This window comes from Macaca nemestrina, chromosome 10 (assembly GCF_043159975.1).
Source record: "Macaca nemestrina isolate mMacNem1 chromosome 10, mMacNem.hap1, whole genome shotgun sequence".
NCBI lineage: Eukaryota > Metazoa > Chordata > Mammalia > Primates > Cercopithecidae > Macaca > Macaca nemestrina.
Window position 1 is genome coordinate 67,767,185 of NC_092134.1, and position 20,129 is coordinate 67,787,313.

General features: G+C 39.5%; 1 long non-coding RNA gene and 1 pseudogene across 1 annotated transcript in view; both read left to right on the top strand.

The window, feature by feature from the left end:
- Nucleotides 1-4,146: 4,146 nt before the first annotated feature.
- On the top strand, nucleotides 4,147-4,950 carry LOC105473441 (PEST proteolytic signal-containing nuclear protein pseudogene; annotated as a pseudogene).
- Nucleotides 4,951-8,466: 3,516 nt separating this feature from the next.
- LOC139356718 (uncharacterized) overlaps nucleotides 8,467-20,129 on the top strand; it is an 81,740-nt gene continuing 70,077 nt past the window's right edge. Inside the window, exon 1 of the long non-coding RNA XR_011609065.1 lies at nucleotides 8,467-8,804. This is a non-coding gene — a long non-coding RNA (uncharacterized lncRNA). The remainder of the gene's footprint in view (nucleotides 8,805-20,129) is intronic.

A 20,129-nucleotide genomic window follows, 5' to 3' on the forward strand; every position in this document is an offset into this window, starting at 1 on the left:
GCCATGTTGCCCAGGCTGGTCTCGAACTCTTGGGCTCAAGTTGTCTGCCTGCCTCAGCTTCCTAAAGTGCTGGGATTATAGGTGTGAGCCACCATGCCTGGCCTCCTTTTTTTTCTGAGTGTCTGTTTCACTTTTAGTCAAGATCTCTCAACATAGTTGGTAAGATGGTTGTTCTCGATTTCAGGTTTACATTGCTCTCACAGATGATGATCTTAGAGGAATCACCTTCCTTATAAGGGACATGTGTTGGTTGCTAAACAAACTTTGGGAAGAAGACTCATACCTCTTCTAATTCATATGATGGGGAACTGGGGTGCAATTTTATCCTCTCACCTAGGGAGGTTGGAATGAATTCTCACATTGGCCAAACTATTCCATTCCCCTTCCCACAACTACCGATTTAGGGAAGGGCCATTTCAGAGGCCTTCAAAAGGAAGGTAGGGATTCAAAATTAAAAGGTCTATAACGTTAACAAAAATTATAATATTAAAAAACTTATATGGCCTATCAGTAGCTTTATAAGGGGGCCAGTAGTAATAAAAATACCAATTTACCCCCCTCTAGATAAACAACATAAATCAATTCACTAAAAGAAACGTACGAGATAGGGCTTTGACACCTATGTTTGATAATTTTGAAAGTTATTGAACAATTTCCCATTGGATTGATTTTTTTTCTATACCTTGTAGCTCAAGTCAAGCTAATGACCTTAATTATTTTGAATAGTTCCTGCTGTGACTTAAAAGCAGAGGCTCTCAAACTTAAGCCTACCTCGGAAGGTACCAAACTTGAGCCTACCTGGAGGGCTTGTTAAAGTATATACAGCCTGTTGAACTCTTCTCTCAAAGTTTCTGATTCAGTAAGTCTGGGGTGGGGCTTGAGACTGCATTCTAACAAGTTCCCAAAGACCTTGCTGATGGTCTAGGGACCACACTTGGAGAATCACTGTGGTGGAGCGTTCATGGTGATTCTTATATGCACATCATTAAAATTATTACAGAACAGGAATCTTGTAAATACAAGGCATCATATTCATCATTACAATGAAAGAACACTCATATTTCTTATTTATTTTAGGCAAAGAATAAAAGTTAAAAAGTAAATTAGGTGTCATCTTGGAACTGGAGTTTTGAGAGAGGCTTTCCATTTGAACCTATCAAATGGGCAGTTTGGAAGTGGCCTGCCACTTTCTTGCACTGTAGTCACCTTGTGTCTCCTCAAGAGGCACATTCTAGTCTTTCTTCTTTGGGAGTTAGTTGATTCTTCAACTTTTAGTTCAGGTGGAAGCTTGCTGTGATGCTTTTATAATTTAGATTGAAATTCCAACCTTCCAAACACTTTGTGATTAAAGGACCTAGATGTTTTGGGTAATAAAGCCAAGTCCTCTGGTGATTATTCGACTTTTGCTAAGTCCAAATGGCCTTATTCTTTAATGAACTTGGTTCAAGCTGTATATAAAGCCCTTTTTGCCCTCCAGTGGTTGTGCCCACTACAGCTCTGGCAACTGTACCTTTGTCCCTGACCCCCACTCCTGTTCTTATCATTTTACTCCTGTACCCCCAAATCTCTGTTTTTGGTTACTGTCTCCAAAGTTGACAAAGATGCTGAATTTCCCTAAGCATTAGTGTTTATGCAATTTAGGAGTGAAAATGAATTTTCAATCAAATCCTTACTTCCTCATTCAAAAGCCCACATTGGCTCCCTAATGCCAACCATATCAAATCTATCCTATTGTGCCTGAGTTTAAAAGCAATAATTTATGTTGGTATGACATCTAGCATGCTGTGGATTTTTATAAGCTCCTTTTCCTATAGACACCAGGACCTATATTATCAAATACCTGGGTGGCCAGCCTGGCTTAGCATCCCTCTTGAGCTAAAAGTTGAATAATTTGAGAGATCAATGGGAGGTCTCTAGCACAAAACCAAAGCTGGCAACCATTTCCTCAAAAAGTCTTGATTATTTTATATCCACAAGGAACTGGCCACATTCTATAATCTCTTTGCTTGAGTGACAGTGTTCCACTCCAATCTAACAGGGGTGCATCTCTTAACTGGTAATAAATGAGTGGGAGTTACACAAAGACAAGTGGTACTCTAGTACATCCGATCTTGTGATTGTCAACATCTACGGTTATTCAGTTGAATATTGAATTCAACCTATGTTGAATCACTTCAGGAAATCCAGAGAGTCCTCATTACACATGGTGAGTGTGTTTCCTCAAGGAGGTGCAGTACTTGGCATCTCTTAGATGACTGTGACTCACCGCTTCGTCTGGCTGCTATACAAGTACGTATTGTTTTATTGAAAAAGAGGGTAAAAAGTCACATAAAACATTGCATACTACAAACGGTCAGGGAATAATTTGACTTGCCTTGGTGCAATTTAATTTACACATTGGACTTCTAGAAAAAAAACTGTTCCATAAATACAGCTTAGTCTGGGCACATGAACCTTGAATGGCTTTGATTATTTTTGTTGTTGTTGTTGAATTCTCCTTGCCATTTTTTGGATTATAATATTTTTGTCAGATAGACTAAAGCTACTTTCAGGCAGGGAGAAAATTAAATAATATGAAAATAAGATAAAAGGGGCTTGTAGTAAGCAAAGTAGATGAGTAAGGTAAATAACATAGGTTTTTCTCAAATTTTGAAAACATTACCCTTTATTCTCAACCCTGCTGAATATAAATTCCTTCTTTGCACAGCTGAAGTTTTTAAATTACCCTTCTGATTAGTAGCCATATTTAAGGTTTGACATGTTGTCTCCAGAAAGGAAATATAATGAACTTGTTTTACAAGCTCAGGTCACACCCAGGGGATATTGCTTTAAATAGAAGAAACATGCTGGTTTTGCAAATTACGCTTGTTCTATATGATGTCAACATCCCTGGAATTTTACAAATATGAGAATGTTTAGATAAATACTTTATATACAGAGATTCTAATTTGAGCACTTCTTTTCTTTTCTCTCTCTCTCTCTCTTTTTTTTTTTTTTTTTTTTTTTTGAGACAGGGCCTCACTCTGTTGCCCAGGCTGGAGTGTGGTGGTACCTTTACAGCTCACTGCAGCCTTGACTTCCTGGGCTCAAGCCATGTTCCCGCCTCAGCCTCCCAAGTATCTGGGACGACAAGCAAGCACCACCATGCTGAGATAATTATTAAATTTTTTGTAGAGATGAAGTCTCACTATATTGCCCAGGTTGGTCTTGAACTTATGGGCTCAAACAATCCTCCCACCTCGGCTTCTCAAAGTGCTGGGATTGCAGGCGTGAGCCACCGCGTCCAGCTGAGCGTTTTTTTACTGAAGGAAAAAACTAGATGACAACTAGAACATTATCTGGATATTTCCAAACATGACATGAGTTAATCCTGAAATATCCAGCTAAGTGATGCTGGAGTGTCTTCTGAGAGGCTACCTGAATTATTTGGAACAAGTGAATAACGGATATGGCTATACATAGACTCAGTCTGCATTTGTTTCTGTACAGAACCAAAATTAAGGAAAGGGGACAGTCACAAAACACGTTCTAGAGCTTCTCTTGCTTCCCCCATAGCTTCTCTATGCTTCTCTGAGGCAAAGAAAACCTCGTTGTCAAACAGGGTTCCACTACTGGGCTGAGTTATAGGTACAAATTTCAGTCCTTTATTTCTCATACATTGCAAACTTTGTTTTCTGTATTTTTGTTTTTACTTTTTAAAACTTTCTATGTATCAGTGAATTGCATCCTCCAGCTCCTTTTCTGATTTAAAGGTTGACTGGAGTTGTGCCCTGGTCTCCTGTAGTGCTGTTTTCTGAGATACCCTTTGGGTTGGAGATTGTCCCAGCTCGCGTTGTCCCATCAACTGTCCTCCTGTACCATGCTGAGAGTAGTGCCATCTTTGGTGAGCACCAGGCCTTGGACCCAGCTCCCCTGGAGCATCTCATGGTCATTTTCCCTCAACTTCTGCTGTATCCTTCAGATGGGAAGGAGAGAGCAGAAACCCACCCTTCTCCCCTTGAGTCGAAAAATGACTTCCAGGCTGGCCAATAGCATAGGCTGCTCCATGACGGGATTGTAATGGCTTCCGCGAGCATGCGTGTTCCTTAAAGGAAGCCGGGAAAAGGCGCCTTAGAGGTGTTCTAAACGCAGAGCACCTCTGTAAGATCAAGCTTCATGCCCAATTAAACGCTGACCGCAGTTGGTTAGCTCACTATTCTGTGCGGCTGCTGAAGAGATGAGCCTGGCCAGGTTAAAGCTCACATGACCTGAGTGTGGCCCAGATGAACCAGGTATGCAACCACAGGTAAAACCTAAGTACACAGAGTGAGGCTAGTGGACTGAATTAAGAAGTGGATACCCGGGAGGCCGCAGCGGTAAAAATGGCGGCCGAAAAGGCGGGAGGTAAGAAGCCTGAAAAGTCGCAGCAAGCTGGAGCTGCTGGAGGACCTGAGGAAGAAGCAGAAAAACCTGTGAAAGCTAAGACTGTTTCTTCCAGTAATGGAGGGGAAAGTTCCAGTCGCAGCGCTGAGAAGCGATCAGCTGAAGAAGCTGCAGACCTCCCAACAAAGCCTACAAAGATCCCCAACTTTGGATTTGCCATAGGTAGTCAGACGACAAAGAAAGCGTCAGCCATATCCATCAAACTTGGATCAAGTAAGCCTAAAGAAACTGTTCCAACTCGTGCTCCAAAAACTTTCAGTAGCAGCAGTTTTTAATGAAGATTAAGATGGATACACATCAGCTGGACCAAACTCCTTCAATAAAGGAAAGCATGGGTTTTCTGATAACCAGAAACTATGGGAGCGAAATATAAAATCTCATCTTGGAAATGTCCATGACCAGGACAATTAAATGATGTTTTGAAATTGGGGTGTGGGATGGGTGGAAAGTTAAAAGGAACAGTTTCTTTTTTTTTTTTTTAAGAATAGTATAAGACTATCTTTGGAGCAGCTTTTTTTTTTTTTTTTTTTTTTTCCTTTTTCTTTTTTTTAAAAGATCGAGTGGTACACTAATAAATGAGAGTTTGAAATTAGAGGTAATTTATGTTTTATCTACAGATTTCAAGACATTTGCTAGTTTGTAGTTTCATATGATTAGTTTTCAAAGGTTACAGATAATAAATAAATCAGAAATGTTATCTTTTTGAGAACTGCATTTTTTTTTTTACACAACTATTAGCACATTAAGAGGGAAGCACAAAAAGTTATTGTTTGTTTAAAACTGCAAGCACTTAACTCTCTTAACTCCCTTATTACCTAAACTTGCCTGGCTGCCAGGAACAGCCTTATAGAGAGAGGGAGTATTGTATTGGGAGGAAAATGCTACTGAACTATTGACTGAAAGTAAATTTAGATAAAATTAAAATATAGCTTTTTTTCCTTATGGGCGTTTGTTTTGTTTCAAGTCATCGTAAATTAGGTATTACATTGCTATCAGTGGATACAGACGCTTAGCTCTTAAAAGAATTTTTTAAAAATGTAAACTGTTGAATATTTGAAATAGCCCACTTTACCTTAATGAGTCTTGTCTGTCTTTGTTAGTCTTCAAAGAAAAACCATTTGCTACAAAAGTAAATCAGTATTTTCAATGTGCTGCTCTTGTTTTTGTTTATTAGCTAGTTCCTGTAAGCATTTCCACCAGAACTTGACACAAATCATAAGGAAGCGGTTTCTTTTAAAATACAAACCACCACCAAAAATATAAATGTACATATTGCTTAAGTATTTGGCTGTTTTTATTTTTTAAAAGGTATAAACACCAAAAAAAATTAACATTGTATGAAGATGGAAAACAAGAAGATGCACTTTCTGTAACTTTGTTTAAGGATTTAAATTACTAACTTGTGAAATCCAATTTGAATTGAACTTAACTACTGGCTTTCTTACTAGTAAAATTATATGGTTTATTTGAAATGTATACATATTGACCAATGGCCTTTCAAAAAAGCACATTTTAGGTACTGAAATAGAAGGAAAGGAAATGCATCTTCGAACATTTTTTGGAATCTCACCACATATACCTTGTTAGATTTGTGTATTGTAGGATGTTTGTTTTTGGATTTTTGTATTGTATATGAACTTTTAAAAAAACGTAACAGTTAAACACATCTTTAAAAGCATAGTCACAGACAAAAGAAACATACAGTATAAAATTTCCTTGAAAACTCCTACAATATTATGTTTGGAGGCAGCTTCAGACTGTTTTATTGGTGGTAACCGCTTGCTGAGCTCTTGTAATCGGTAATAACTCTAGAGAAGCAGCCTGTGTATATTCCTAACACTTTGTTCACTAGCATTGAAGTTTATAATAGGCCCAAGTGAAGCAATGGAAATGTATATAGAATTCTTAGTTCTTACATGATTTAATTATATCAAGATATATGAATTTAACTTACTTTAATGAGGCAAACTATCCATTTTTCTCCATTTTGTTGTTAAAGCAACATAGCTCTCCTACATATTCTTTTCTTGACCCAAATGAAATATTAACCTAAGGTCAAGCAGGGAGAGAGAAATGACTAAGATGAATGTCTTTGCTAAAATACCAATAAATTTGTCAAACTCAAACTCAAACTCAAAAAAAAAAAAAAAAAAAAAAAAGGAAAAAAGGGTGGATTCACATGGCAGGATCCAGGATCCAATCAGTTTGAGCTCTGGCATCACCCCATGGCAGGATTCAGTCAGATCATGCTTCTGGCATCACCTCATTGAAAGATCCAATCAGATCATGCCTCATTACCCTACACTTATAAAACCTGACCCAGTCCATTGCTCAGAGAGATACTGCTTTGGGAACTATCTCCTGTGTTCTCCATACTTGTTACAAGTAATAAAATTGTCTTGCAAAGAAAAAGAAAAACTGTCTTCCTAGCCTAGCTAAAATCTTTCTCTCTTCAAACTCTGTCCTCTTGCATGTGCTTAGGCTTTTAGGAATAAAACTCAGGAAGTGCTGTCTCAGACAAGGAAGCCCAGAGTCTTCTATCTGCTTGAATGCAGGAAGAGAAAACAGAAAATGTCTCAAAATGTTATGTCACAAATGTTGTTTTGCTTTTGGACTCTAGTTCCTGGGTCTGGACCATGATAAATCTGATTTCCACAACATGACATAGATACAAAGGGGTTATGGGAGTTTGAAATCCTGCTTACTATAATGTTGATTAAGAAACATGAGTCTCATCTCCACACACCTGTTAGAATGACTGTTATAAAAAAGATGAATGATATTAAGTATTAGCAAGAGGTAGAGAAGGGGAACTCTTGCACGCTTGTGGTAAGACTATTAATTACTATGGCCGTTATTAAAAACAGTATGAAGTTTCCTCAAAAAACTGAAAATAGCATTACCATATGATCCAGCAATCTCTCTACTGGGTGTGAATCCAAATAAAATAAAACGAGTATGTCAAAGAGATATCTGCACTCCCATGTCCATTGCAGCATTATTCACTATAGCCAAGACATGGAATCCACCTAACCGCCCTTCAATGGAAAAATGGATGAAGAAAGTGTGGAATATATACACAATGGGACACTCTTCAGCCTTTAAAAAGAAGAAAATTTTGTTATTTGCACAACATGAATAAACCTGGTGGACATTATGTTAAGTGAAATAGGCCAGGAACAGAAAGACAAATACTACATGATTTCACTTATATGTAGCATCTAAAAAAGTTGATCTCATTACCAGAGGCTGGATGAGGGCAGTGGGAACTGGGGAGATATTTGTCAAAGGATATACAATTTCAGTTAGACAAGAGGAATAAGTTCAAGAGACCTATTGTACAACATGGTAATAATAGTTAATAACAACGTATTGTATACTTGAAAATTGCTAAGAGTAGATGTAAATGTAGTAGTAAAATGTTCTCACCATAAAAAAATAAGTTTGTGAGGTCACGCATATGTTAATTAGCTTGATTTAGACATTATACAATGCATACATATTTTAAGACATCATGCTGTACACCACAATATATACAATTTTTATTTGTCAATTAAAACATTTTTTAAAAAACAGATGAATCTCATGGTACATGGACTTGCATTAAAGATTGGGGTTCGAATTCTGCCCCTTACTACTTACCTAGCATGATAAGTAATAATCTTGGTGTTTCGCCCTTTCTTTCCTTTACCCCATCTCTCTACTACTATTTAGTTGAGACCTCCATTATCTTTCACCAAGATCAACATAACAATCTCCTAACTGGTCTCTCTGTCTGCAATCTTACCCTCTCCAGTCTATCATCCATCCTAATGATAAATGGAAATGTGGTCATCCAAAGTCCTCCATCAAAACCCTTCAATGACCCCCCATTGGCCAGAGGGCAAAGTTGGAGCTTCAAAGCAATGATTCATAGTTAATTCAATGATCTTCGTAATCCTTTATGATCAACTTCCTCTTTCCACTCAGTGGCAGATACTTGCAGTCGTCCTCCAAATTGCATACTCTCATTTTTCTTTATTAATATAGCCACACATTTTAACTGAGCTCATTGGTCATCATAACGGAGTCTATTGAAAGTCCTTAGCAGTTGGTGTGACGATGTGACCAGCTCTGGCCAAGGAGCTGTAGGCAGAAGTGTCTTGCAGCAGCTCCTGTAAATCTTAAAAGACAGCTGGTGCATGTCTTTTTTTCCTTTTTTTTTTTCCCTTTCTCCTTCCTGCTGCGCCGAATATGGATATGGTGAGTGAATCTAGAGCAGCCGTTTGGAGGTATGAAGAGATCCTGGAAATAGAGGCCATGTGTATTGAAACAAAGACTGAACAACTCCAAGTTCCTGAAGACTTCATTTCACCAACCTAGAACCTCCTTGTTCATCACAGGCAGACTTATTCCTAAAGCAAACGCTCTCATTTTCCTTCCTTCTCTACTTTACAACCATGCTGAACTGCTTGTTATTCCTTGAACTGATCACATAGTTCTGTGCTTCTGTGCCTCGCCTCTTGCTGCTCCTCCACCTTATGCTTTGTCTTTCTAGCAAATTCTTTCTCATTAAGATCTACCTTGATCATGCCACTGCACTCCAGTCTGGGCGACAGAATGAGACTCCATTTCAAAAAAAAAAAAAAAAAAAAAAATCTACCTCTAGGGCTTCCAGCTTTGTGAAGACTACTTACTCACAGCCAGGCAAATTTGGTGATTCTTTCCATTTTCCATCATTGTATCTAGTCCATCTGCCTAACCTAGTACTGATCACGTGCTTATATTTTGTTTATGTGTTCTACATAATAGATGGTGAGCTCCTACAGGTCATGCTTTTTTTTTTTTTTTCATCTCTATATTTCTATTGCCTAGCATAAAATTGTGACCCAAAGAATAGGGTTGCACAAATGAACAGTTGAATAAAATTCTCGGAGTTTCTATTATTTCCTCCTCTGTAAAATGGGAGTCATAATAATTCCCATTCTAGAGATTTTTGAGAGTCACATGAGAAGAAAATGAGAAGGTTCTCTGTAAACATAACGCATTATCAAGAAAACCAAGGCATTGTGTGTTTATCCAAATTTCTCTTATCTGGTCAATAACCTTAGACAAATATGTTTTCTATAGAATTCAGAGTTACTGATCTATTTTATATCTACATGAAATGGAAACAAAGGATGAATTGAAAATAGGACACACTTCTGATATTAGCCATGTAAAAATTAGTAATATAACCAAGGGTTCTTAAGGTCAATTTAATTTCTGTTGCTAGGTACTTGAATATATTTGAGTACAACTATCCTACAAACCCTTAGCTCCAGGTAACCTCTTCGGCCACTGGACAAACATAGCTCCATTTAATATAGTTGTACTTAAAACAAAAGTGGTATATATCAAGCTGATTCCACTTGCTGAAATCACTTCTGGATCGTAGAATAGGTGTAAGAGCCAAGGACTCAAGACATTCACTTTTTCTTCAAGTCAACTGCTTTAAGAGAACACAGGATGGTCAGAGCTGGAGCTGGAGCAGGGGCAGGGTGTGCTCTTGTTTCTGCTGTTTTAACCTAAACAGCCAGGGAACTCTGGACATCCTTTGGAGAAAGTGCGACCAATGGAGCAATAGGCCTGCTCAGAGCATGCTGACTTCTCTCTTGGGACTAATTCTCTCTTCCGTTCTATGCTCTACACCCTCATGAAGTCATCCACTAGAGCCATCATGTGCTTGTGTCCCTCTGTGTTCCTGCAACCATCTGCTGACTCTAGATCCTTGCTTTAGTCCTTTAACACTTCCCGGCACCAAGATCTCACGCCTGAGAGTCTAAAAGCACCACCCTCCCCCAACCCTTTTTTTTTTTTTTTTTTTTTTTTAACAGCAATCAATTTGCTCCCACCACTCCCAGGGAATCCAGTCTCATTTTTGCCTGTATTTTCCTGTCTGGGGGTGGTGATGGTGGTGAGAGGGTGGAGGATAATTTTAATGTAACTTCTTACATTATGAATCAGTGACATAAGCTTTTAAAGCCAAAAGTATTTGTAAGATCTTTTAAAATGATAGAAGATTTAACTACCTTCATTCTCCTATTTAAACTGATTCAGAAGGAAATACAGGGTTGAAAGTTAAGTTTGGGCTCTTCTCTTCTGTATATTTGCAAACGCACAAAGCTGGGTCTGTTATGTCCTGTCTGAAAGGCTATCTATTTGTACAGCTTTATGCATCTCTTCACAGAACACCCATGAAGTCACAGCTCATATTTCTGCTTTAAATATTCGATCTTTTGGCTTTAAACACCCATAAGGGTTATTTGTCAAAACGGATCTTAAACCTCTCCCCACAGCTCTGCAGCAGATCTTTAAAGTCATGCTGTTGGGGTGGGAAGGAAAGGGTGGGGGAGATGGGAAAAGTTAGCCATTCAGCAAGCATTTATGGAGTGCCAAGTACGTGCAGAGCATATGGTATCTAGTAATAGGTGCAGTGAGGGAGAGAGAAAAGACATGGAGTACATGTTCTTACTCTCAAGATGGAGACAGAAACATAAGCACTGTTTGTTGAGTCTTAGATCTAGACACTTTAACCTTGTTTTCTAAAGATGTTTGTATGAAGAGCAAAAGCCAGCAACCTCAGGCATGTAAGAACATGTTAACAGCAGTGGTGTGTGTGTGTGTGTGCGTGTGTGTCTGTGTGTGTGTGTGAGAGAGAGAGAGAGAGAGAGCAAGAAAGAGAGGAGGAGATAAAGCATATGTTGGTATAGGGATAGGATTAGGATGGGGGTGAAGAAGAAATAGTCATGCCTTATGTAGAAGGTCCTTTCTTGGTGTGTTTTCTCAATCATCTTCTGACCCAAGATGCCTTCCCTTAGCTTTCTGAGACCACAGTAGTGAGTTCCCATGGCCCCTTTTTATAGCAATGCACTTGCCCCCAGCACTTCCCTGACCCTTGGGATCCAGCTTGTTTTTCCAGATTTGTGTTTGTTTTGGTCTTCTTTGAGGGCAAACTTTCTTTATTGTGCCTAACTATTCATTTCTGCCACATACCTCTTTGGTTCTTGTATTAGTCTGTTTTCACACTGCTATAAAGAACTGCCTGATAATGGGTAATTTATAAATGAAAGAGGTTTAATTGACTCACAGTTCTACATGGCTGGGGAGGTCTCAGGAAATGTACAATCATGGTAGCAGGTGCAGGGGAAGCAAGGCACCTTGTTCACAAGGTAGCAGGAAGGAGAAGTGCCAAGTGAAGGAAGAAGAACCCTTTATAAAACCATCAGATCTCATGAGAACTCACTATCACGAGAACAGCATACGGGAAACCACCCCCGTAACCCAATTACCTCCACCTGGTCTCTCCCTTGACACATGGGGATTATGGGGATTAAAATTTAAGATGAGATTTGGGTGAGGACACCAAGCCTAACCCATATCAGTTCTGTACTATACTGTGGTTAGACACTTGGAAGGACACCTGTCATGTGTGGGCTGTGTGGGCCCAGGAGGGCTGTCCCCATGTGCTTAAGCAGGTGTGGCCTCCCTTAGCAGATATGGGTACCCAGGAGGCCCTACCAATCTGGTTCTCATGCTATGAGTGACAACTTAGATACCACTGTAAGGTACTCTCAAATCCTTATGGAGGTGGAGACTGACAGGCTTGGATTTGAATCCCATTCCCACTATTAGCTATATTATAAAAACTTATAAAACTACACTGAGCCTCAGTTTCTTCATGTGTCCAGTGGAAATTCTCCCATAGTGTTATTATGATAGTTAAATGAATTAATGCATACAAAGGGCTTAGCATAGTACTTGGTACATAGTAAGCACTCAATGAAATGTTAGTATTATAATATAAATATAGCTTTCATTAATACTCATGCATTTACTTTAAGACTGTTCTTTGTGGCCTAAGATATATTCGTTCTGTCCTACAAAGTATATGACTAAGAGAAAAACAGGAAATGTGACTTACTCCATCCATTAAACAAGCTTTTTTAAAGCACTGACTGCATTTCCAAGTACTGTATTAGGTCCCTCCCTCCACCTCCCTTCATCCTTCCACAAACACTTATTGTGTGCCTATGAGGCACCAGGCATCGCATTGGATTCTAGGAACTAGTGGTGAAATAGACAAATATGTTTCCTTCCATCACAGAGCTTATGTCCCAGGGAGAAAGACAGGTATTACACAAGTAAACCCAGGTTTACTTAGAACCAGGGATAAATTCTAGGTGCTACAGGTAGTGCTCATGGATCATGGAGACCTGCAGGGTCAGGGAGACCAGTGTGTTATGAATTTCTATTTATGAAGCTAATTTTCAAAAAGGTAAGTTACTTGGCTGCCATTAGGTCAACAACATTTTTTATTATGTTGCTGCTAGGCGTGGCGGGCATTTTCTAAGGAGATATAAATCAAATCCATAATTTTCCAACTCTGTATTTTAAGTGGCAAAATGTCTCTAAATTAGAAGATTTTAATATTATGCTTATTGATAAAAAGACATATAAAGTATCAAAACTTAAAAGAATAAGTTCACAGGTACAACCTGGTATGTGCTTTACCAAAACTTAACAAAGCATGCTTTTTATTAAAACTTCTATTCTGAACTTAGTCACCAAGTCCAGACTTAACTAGATTATTTCTTTGTACATCATCTTCCATTAACTAAGAAAAAAGCCAGAATACAAATGTGTTTCTAAAACTTCTCAAATTATATCTGTAATTTTTTCTGCAGCCAATAGCATCAATGCCATTATACAGGGGTCAAACGGATGGAGAACTCTATGTTTATTGATAGCCAATTATGTGTGAGTGCCAAATGTAATCTCATTTAATTCTCACAGGAGCCCTGTAAAATAGGTCTTATTTTTATCTCTTCTTACATATTAGAAAATTAAGGCCCAGAGAATTTGAAAAAATTTATTCAATTTTGCACACAGGGCTCATATTCAAAGCTGAGACTACCTGATTCCAAATGGTAGTACCATGCGAAATGGTACTCCCAATTGGGCATGAATGATCTATTTGCAGAAGGGCAAAGAAGTATATTTCCACGCATGCATGGTACATTTTAATTTATATAATCATGAGACAGGCTTAGATAATATGGCAAAACCCCTGTCTCTACAAAAAATACAAAAATTAGGCATCGTGGTGCGTGCCTGTGGTCCCAGTTACTGGGGAGGCTGAGGCAGGAGGATCACTTGAGCCCAGGAAGTCAAGGCTGCAGTGGGCCATGATTACACCACTACACTCCAGTCTGGGCAACAAGGTGAGACCCTGTCTCAAAATAAATAAGTTAAATAAATAAATAAATAATCTAATCACGGCAAATCTAAATAGTCATATAATAATCACAGTTTAGCACATAAAAACCCCATTGTAGTCTGTATGTCACAAGTTATGTGCAATTTATCCTGGGCTCTAAGATTTCCTTCTTAGAACCCTTAAATCTGTTTTTAAAATTATTTCCATATACTACAGTTAAAGATAACAGGACAATGAAGGGCATTCAACATGTCACAAACAGGAAAAAATAATATATGTTCACTTTTTCTAAGGTTATAAAAAAACTTTACTTATTAAAAGCTCTCTTTTCAGCAAAGTAAACTTGCCAAATTGGACCTCATTCAATGTGCCTAAAGTGGAACTAATCCATCTTCTTTCGGGACTGGATTAGTCTTGCCTTTCCTATTGCTTTCCATGGGGTCATCCGTTTCCCCAAGCACCTGGGGTCAAACCTTTGTAGCCATCTTTGACTCCTCTCTCCTCATTCTCCTACATTCAGGCAAGTATCATTAAGAATGAGAATGCCAGCCTGAACAATATGGTGAAACCCCATCTCTACCTCTACCAAAAAAAATACTAAAATTAGCCAGGTGTGGTCATGCATGCCTGTGGTCCCACAAACTCAGGAGGCTGAGATGGGAGGATTACATGAGAATGGCCTCCATATATCAAGTGTCAGTTTACATTCACGTTTTTATTTGATCCAATCTTCATAGCAGCCGCACTAAAGTATTTATTATCAATTCCATTGGTAGATGAAGGGACAACCTCAGAGAAGTCAGAAGCTGATAATTAGTGAAGTGATTTGAACCTGGGTCTTTGTATACAATAAAATATTATTCATTTTTCCTACATCATTGATCTTCTACTCATCTATTTCCTTTCATTACTCATGAACTCACCTTGAGACTGACTTGCATTTTTTAAAAGCTCAAATGAGTGCTACAGCTTGCTAGCCATTTTTCTTGCCCCAACTTCCATCCTAACTCTATGCCTTAAGCCAGGTTTGTTTTCCCAACCATTCATCTTTCTCCACTACCTAATACAGTAGTTCTCAAGCTACTAAAAATCAAATAATAGTGATGTGTCACTCATTTACATAAAAAAGTTTAGTTCTTTAAATTATGCTCTATTTTAAACACCTCTCCCTTTTTTTCTTAAACTACTTATCCTCACCACAAGCCAATGTGAGTATATGTGTTTATTTCATATTGCCTGCAAATAGTACTACGGCTTCTAAGACACTGTTGTGTCAATTTGAGAATCACAGCCCTAGATGATAAGGGCTAAAATGACAGTCAGGTGCCTCTAAATCTTTCCCTGTTTCCTACTACTCTTCAATCCAGCATGCTTCCTTGGCTGCCCAGGGCTGAAGTTCCTAGCCCAATAGCTGGCACCCAGGAGGATTCACTCACTGCTTGTTGCCCATTGTTCCACTCATTACTCATGAAGCGTACTTTGCTACAGTCCATTCCTCTGCTTTGCTCTTATAGTGACCCTTGGTCCCAACTTCTCTCTTTCCTCTCCTTTTTTTCTCTCTTTTGCCCCTGTTTTAAAAGATCATAGTTAATATTTATTGAATGCTTCTAATGCTCTAGACACTTCCCAAGGGCGTTACATGTGTTAACTCAGCTAAGTGTCTCAAAACCCTTCTGTTGTGAGTATTTGCAAGACTTTTTTTTCCTGACCTCAGTTTCTGAATTTGCAAAATAGAGATTAAAATAACACTCACCTAATAAGATTGTTATGAGGGTTAAGTGAGTAAATACACAAAGTTCCTAGGATGTGATAAACATTTGACAAGTATTAGTCATTATTTTTATTAAGCCACGTTATACTTTTGGACCTATAAGTGCATGTTGATTAACAACTTGGAAGTAGCCAGTGCAGCTATTCAAGACTCAGCCTTGTCTCCAGAGTCCAAACTCTCAAACACTGGGCTCCACCACCTCCTTTTTCTCCTTTTTCCAACTCACTCAAATAACCTTCCCACTCTACAAAGCTTTGGTCACTCATTTGTGTTCCTAAAATACCCTTTGACTAGTCTGTGGTGTGTAGCAGAGTGCCACACTCATATAGATAGTCCCTTACCTTCAGATAAGACTTCTAATTATTATGAAATAATCTCCATCTTTGTTTCAATTGTATTAACAATTGAGAACAGACCTGTGCTAGTGATATAATTTTCCCTTTTCCTACTTGTATTGGGGACTGCCAAGACTATCGCCAGGGTCAATGATTTGCTAGGAAGACTTACAGGACTCAGCACAGAGTCCTAGTCAGGGCTAAGAGTTATTACAGCAAAAGGATACAGAGCAAAATCAGCAAAAGGAAAAGGTGCATGGGGCAAAATCTGGAGGAAACGAGACATAAGCTTCGAAGAATCCTCTCCCATCGGAGTCACACAGGATGCGATTAATTCCTGCAGCATCAAGTTGTGACAACAGTTATGAAATGTTGTCCATCAGGGAAGCTCATTAGAGACTCAGTGCCCAGGGCTTTTACTGGGGGCTGATTACATAGGCACTCTCTGCCTAGCATGTAATAAAATTCCAGACTGGGGATTCCTTTCCTTATTCCTTATGGGAATCATGAAAGCAGGTGTCCAGCACAAACCACATTGCTTGTACAAACAGTTTAAGCGCAGTGAGCCTTCTTATCACTTCTGGGAATAATGGAAACCCTCCTGTGATGGTTAATTTTATGTATTCACTTGGAGTGGGGTTTGGGATGAGATTAACATTTAAATCAGTGAATTTTGAATAAGGAGGCTGCCCTCCAATATGTGAATGGGCCTCATTCAATCAGTTGAAGGCCTGAATAGAACAAAAATACTGGCCTCCCTGAACAGAAGGGGATTCTTAGCAGGCCACCTTTGGACTGAATTGGCTCTCCTGGGTCTCCACCTGCCAGTCTTTATTTTTATGTTTTATTTCTATTTTATTCATTTATTTATTTCTTGACACAGAATCTCACTCTGTCGCCCAGCCTGGAGTACAGTGTGTGTTCCCGGCTCACTGTAACCTCTGCCTCCCAGGTTCAAGCGATTCTCACGCCTCAGCTTCCCGAGTAGCTGGGACTATAGGTGTGAACCACCATGCCCAGCTAATTTCACCTTGTTGGCCAGGCTGGCCTTGAACTCCTGGCCTGAAGCGATCTGTCCGCCTCGGCCTCCCAAAGTGCTGGGATTATAGACACGAGCCACTGCATCTGACCACCCCCAGCCATTACACTGGAAATGCACTATCTACTCTCCTGGATCGCAAACATACAAATATACACATATACATGCATATTATATATGTATACAAATATACACATATATTTACAAATGTATACTAATATACAAATGTATACAAATATTTGTATACACATATATGTACATATGTGAGTATATGTATATACACATACACATATCCTATTGGTTTTGTTTCTCTGGGGAACCCTAACACACCCCTCAAAATCCAAGTTCCTAGATGCCAGCCAAGGATCAGCCTTGCAAGCAGGTCTTCCTAAGGCTAGCAGTCTCTGGCCTGCTTTGTTAAAGCTTTTCTGCACACTACTAATTTTTATAGCAGTAGAAGCCATATGGCAATAATGCCATGGAGCAGCAGAGCCCATGAATAATCAAAAACTATGAGGTGGAGAGAAAATCAGTAGAGAGAAGTTGGCTGGTAGTGACAGAAAAGTAAAAGCAACAGGCCCGGAGCCCTGGAGTGAAGGCTGCATTGTAAGAGCGGAGCATCCAAGGAGGAACCCGGGGAAGTGTGTGACTGGGGAGAAGGTTGGGCAAGTCACTAGATGCTCCTTTACCCTGCAAGACCTGACCATGTAATTGTGGTTGTGGTAGATAAAAGGTGTCTGGACATTCTTTGCCACTCTTTACGTAATGATATGGGATCTGTTCCCCTCTCCTTGAATCTGGGTTGACCTGTGGCTTGCTGTAACCAACAGAATGCTGCAGAAGTGACACTGTGGCTGTTTGAGACATGAACCTTAAGAAAACCTGGCAGTTTCTGCTTTTGTGCTCTTGGGAGCCCGGAGTCCCCATGTAATGGTAGTAGGCTGCACTGCTGGAGAAACCACTGAGAGAGAGTGAGAGAGAGGGAGGGAGAGATGCCGGACCAGCCCCAGATGTTTCAGCCATCCCAGCTGTGGTGACATGCATGTGAATGAAGTCATGAAGTCATTCTGTATTATTTGAGAGTTAGCCCAGTTGAGACTCCAGATAATACCACCTGCATGAGTGATTCCAGGCAAGACCAGCAGAATTGCCGCTGAGCCCCACCCAGATTACAGATTTCATGAACAAATAATAAAATGGTGTGGCTTTAAACCACTGACTTTTGGGGTGGCTTCTTTCCTAGCAATAGATAACTAATATGGTGAGGTAGCTGGAACTATCTGAGGACAGTGGCTTCATTGTAATAGGGGAGCACAGCAGCAGAAAGCAAGTGATGTCTGTAGCCGGGGCAGCAGGATGACTCCGTGAGAGTTGACACAAGATTTTCTTTTCCTTCCAGTTTCCACTGTTTCACAACACTGACATGTGTCACTTTACAAAGAAAACAATCTGTACCCTTCTGAATTAGGCTTTACACTAGAATCTTTTCCAGACCTTCCCAACCCTCAAACCGAAGTTTGTGAACAGTGGATTGAGGTCCCATACACAATGAGTCACGTTTGTCTTCTGAGTGCCGATTGCCTTAGTGGAGACCTTAGATGATCACATCCCATGCCCTGAAGCTTGTTTCTTCATGCAGGGAGCCAAAATACATTGTATAACCTCATCTCCGGCAAAGATTCTCAACATGCGCCTGACTATGTATGTGCAAGATGCCAAATTGGTGAGTCCAAAAATGTAATAATTATCCCTGAAACCAGTCTGACTGATTTCATGGACAGAATTAATGGGGCATTTTGTGGTAGGAGAAACTGGACCTATGACCAATTGTTGCAAATTTTATGTCTATTTTATGGATGAGCAAATCAAGGGGGAGAGAGAGAGAGCCATTGAACAAGTCAATACCGAAGGCAGGGACATCACCCATGGCTCCCAAATCTCCTTCAGGGCTTTCTCCACTATTGGCAGCATTAGTTTTCATTGGATGTGTGTATATTGCTCTGCTGGAGAGGGCATAGTTAGAGCCCTGCTTTTTTCTTTTTTTTCTTTTTTTTAACCTTAAGTAAAATATCTTTCTCCTTTGTGATATCACTGTTTTACCCTGGACACTTGGTTAGTTTCTTATGGGCAGTCTCAGTCATCTCTTGAAAAAAAAAAATTCTGGTCAGAAATAAGCTCCCAAAGGATCATGTGTTGAGAAAGAAAATGTAAACCCAGCCAGTGGGGTTGGGAGGAAGGGAGTGGGGAGTGTGGAGAGACTCTCTCTGCTGATAATCTTGGAAGAAAGAATTACCTGACTTAGAAATGTGATATTTTTCTAGGCCACCTCATTTCTTCTGATTAAAAATAACCACTTTCCATTATGTTCATATAAGAGAAAAATGAATGAAAACATATCTAGGAGGTAGCCTAGAATGATAAATCAGGGAGAGTATAATCTACATGTGCATATTCAGTCAGTAAACACTCAGTATTTATAGCATATGGAGAACTCATTCATTCATTCATTCATTCATGCATCACCTGTCCATTGATCCATTTGCTTAACAAGCATTGACTGAACAGCTACCATAGGCAATGTTCTATGGAGATGCATAAGGTAGAGAACATACTTCCTGCTCTCCAGGGATTGCTTTTATAGTCTCATAAAGAAGATAAGACAAGACAAGAACACAAAGAACTATGATCAAGGTAATAAATGAATAAGCACCATAGGAGAGAAAAATAAAGTGAGATGAAAGTTCAGAAAAGGGAGACATCACTTCTGGCCAAAGGAAATATAGAGTAGAAAGATTTCTTAAAAGTAAAATCTATTACCCTGCAACTCCTAGTTTAAAAGCTTCACATAGTTATTAGCTCTGTGACCTTGGGCAAATCATAAATTTTCTGTGTCTTAGTTTGCTTATCTTTTAAAAGAAAGGGTTGAACTAAATGATCTTGAAGGTCCTTTCCGCTCTAAAGTACTGGGATACATAATTTTTCATGCGAAGACCCAGCTAAATATATGACAAACTATTCTTTATACAACTAGAGTAACTCTTTAAATCTAAATAAGATCATGTTACCCATGGCTTAAAAACCTTTCATGGCTACATTTCAAAGAAAACTCAGACTTTTCAGATGGTCCACAAGGTCCCGCAGCGTCTGACCTCACGTTCTCCAACCTCATCTTCCCATGTCCTCCTCCTACCCCGCTCTCTCCACCCTCATCCTCCCCATGTCCTCCTCCTACCGCTGCCCTTGCACTGCCAGGTCCTCCTTGTCACTCCCCTGAATGCAACGGTGAGGACCTTCACACAGGCTGTTTCCTCCGCAAGAAACGCT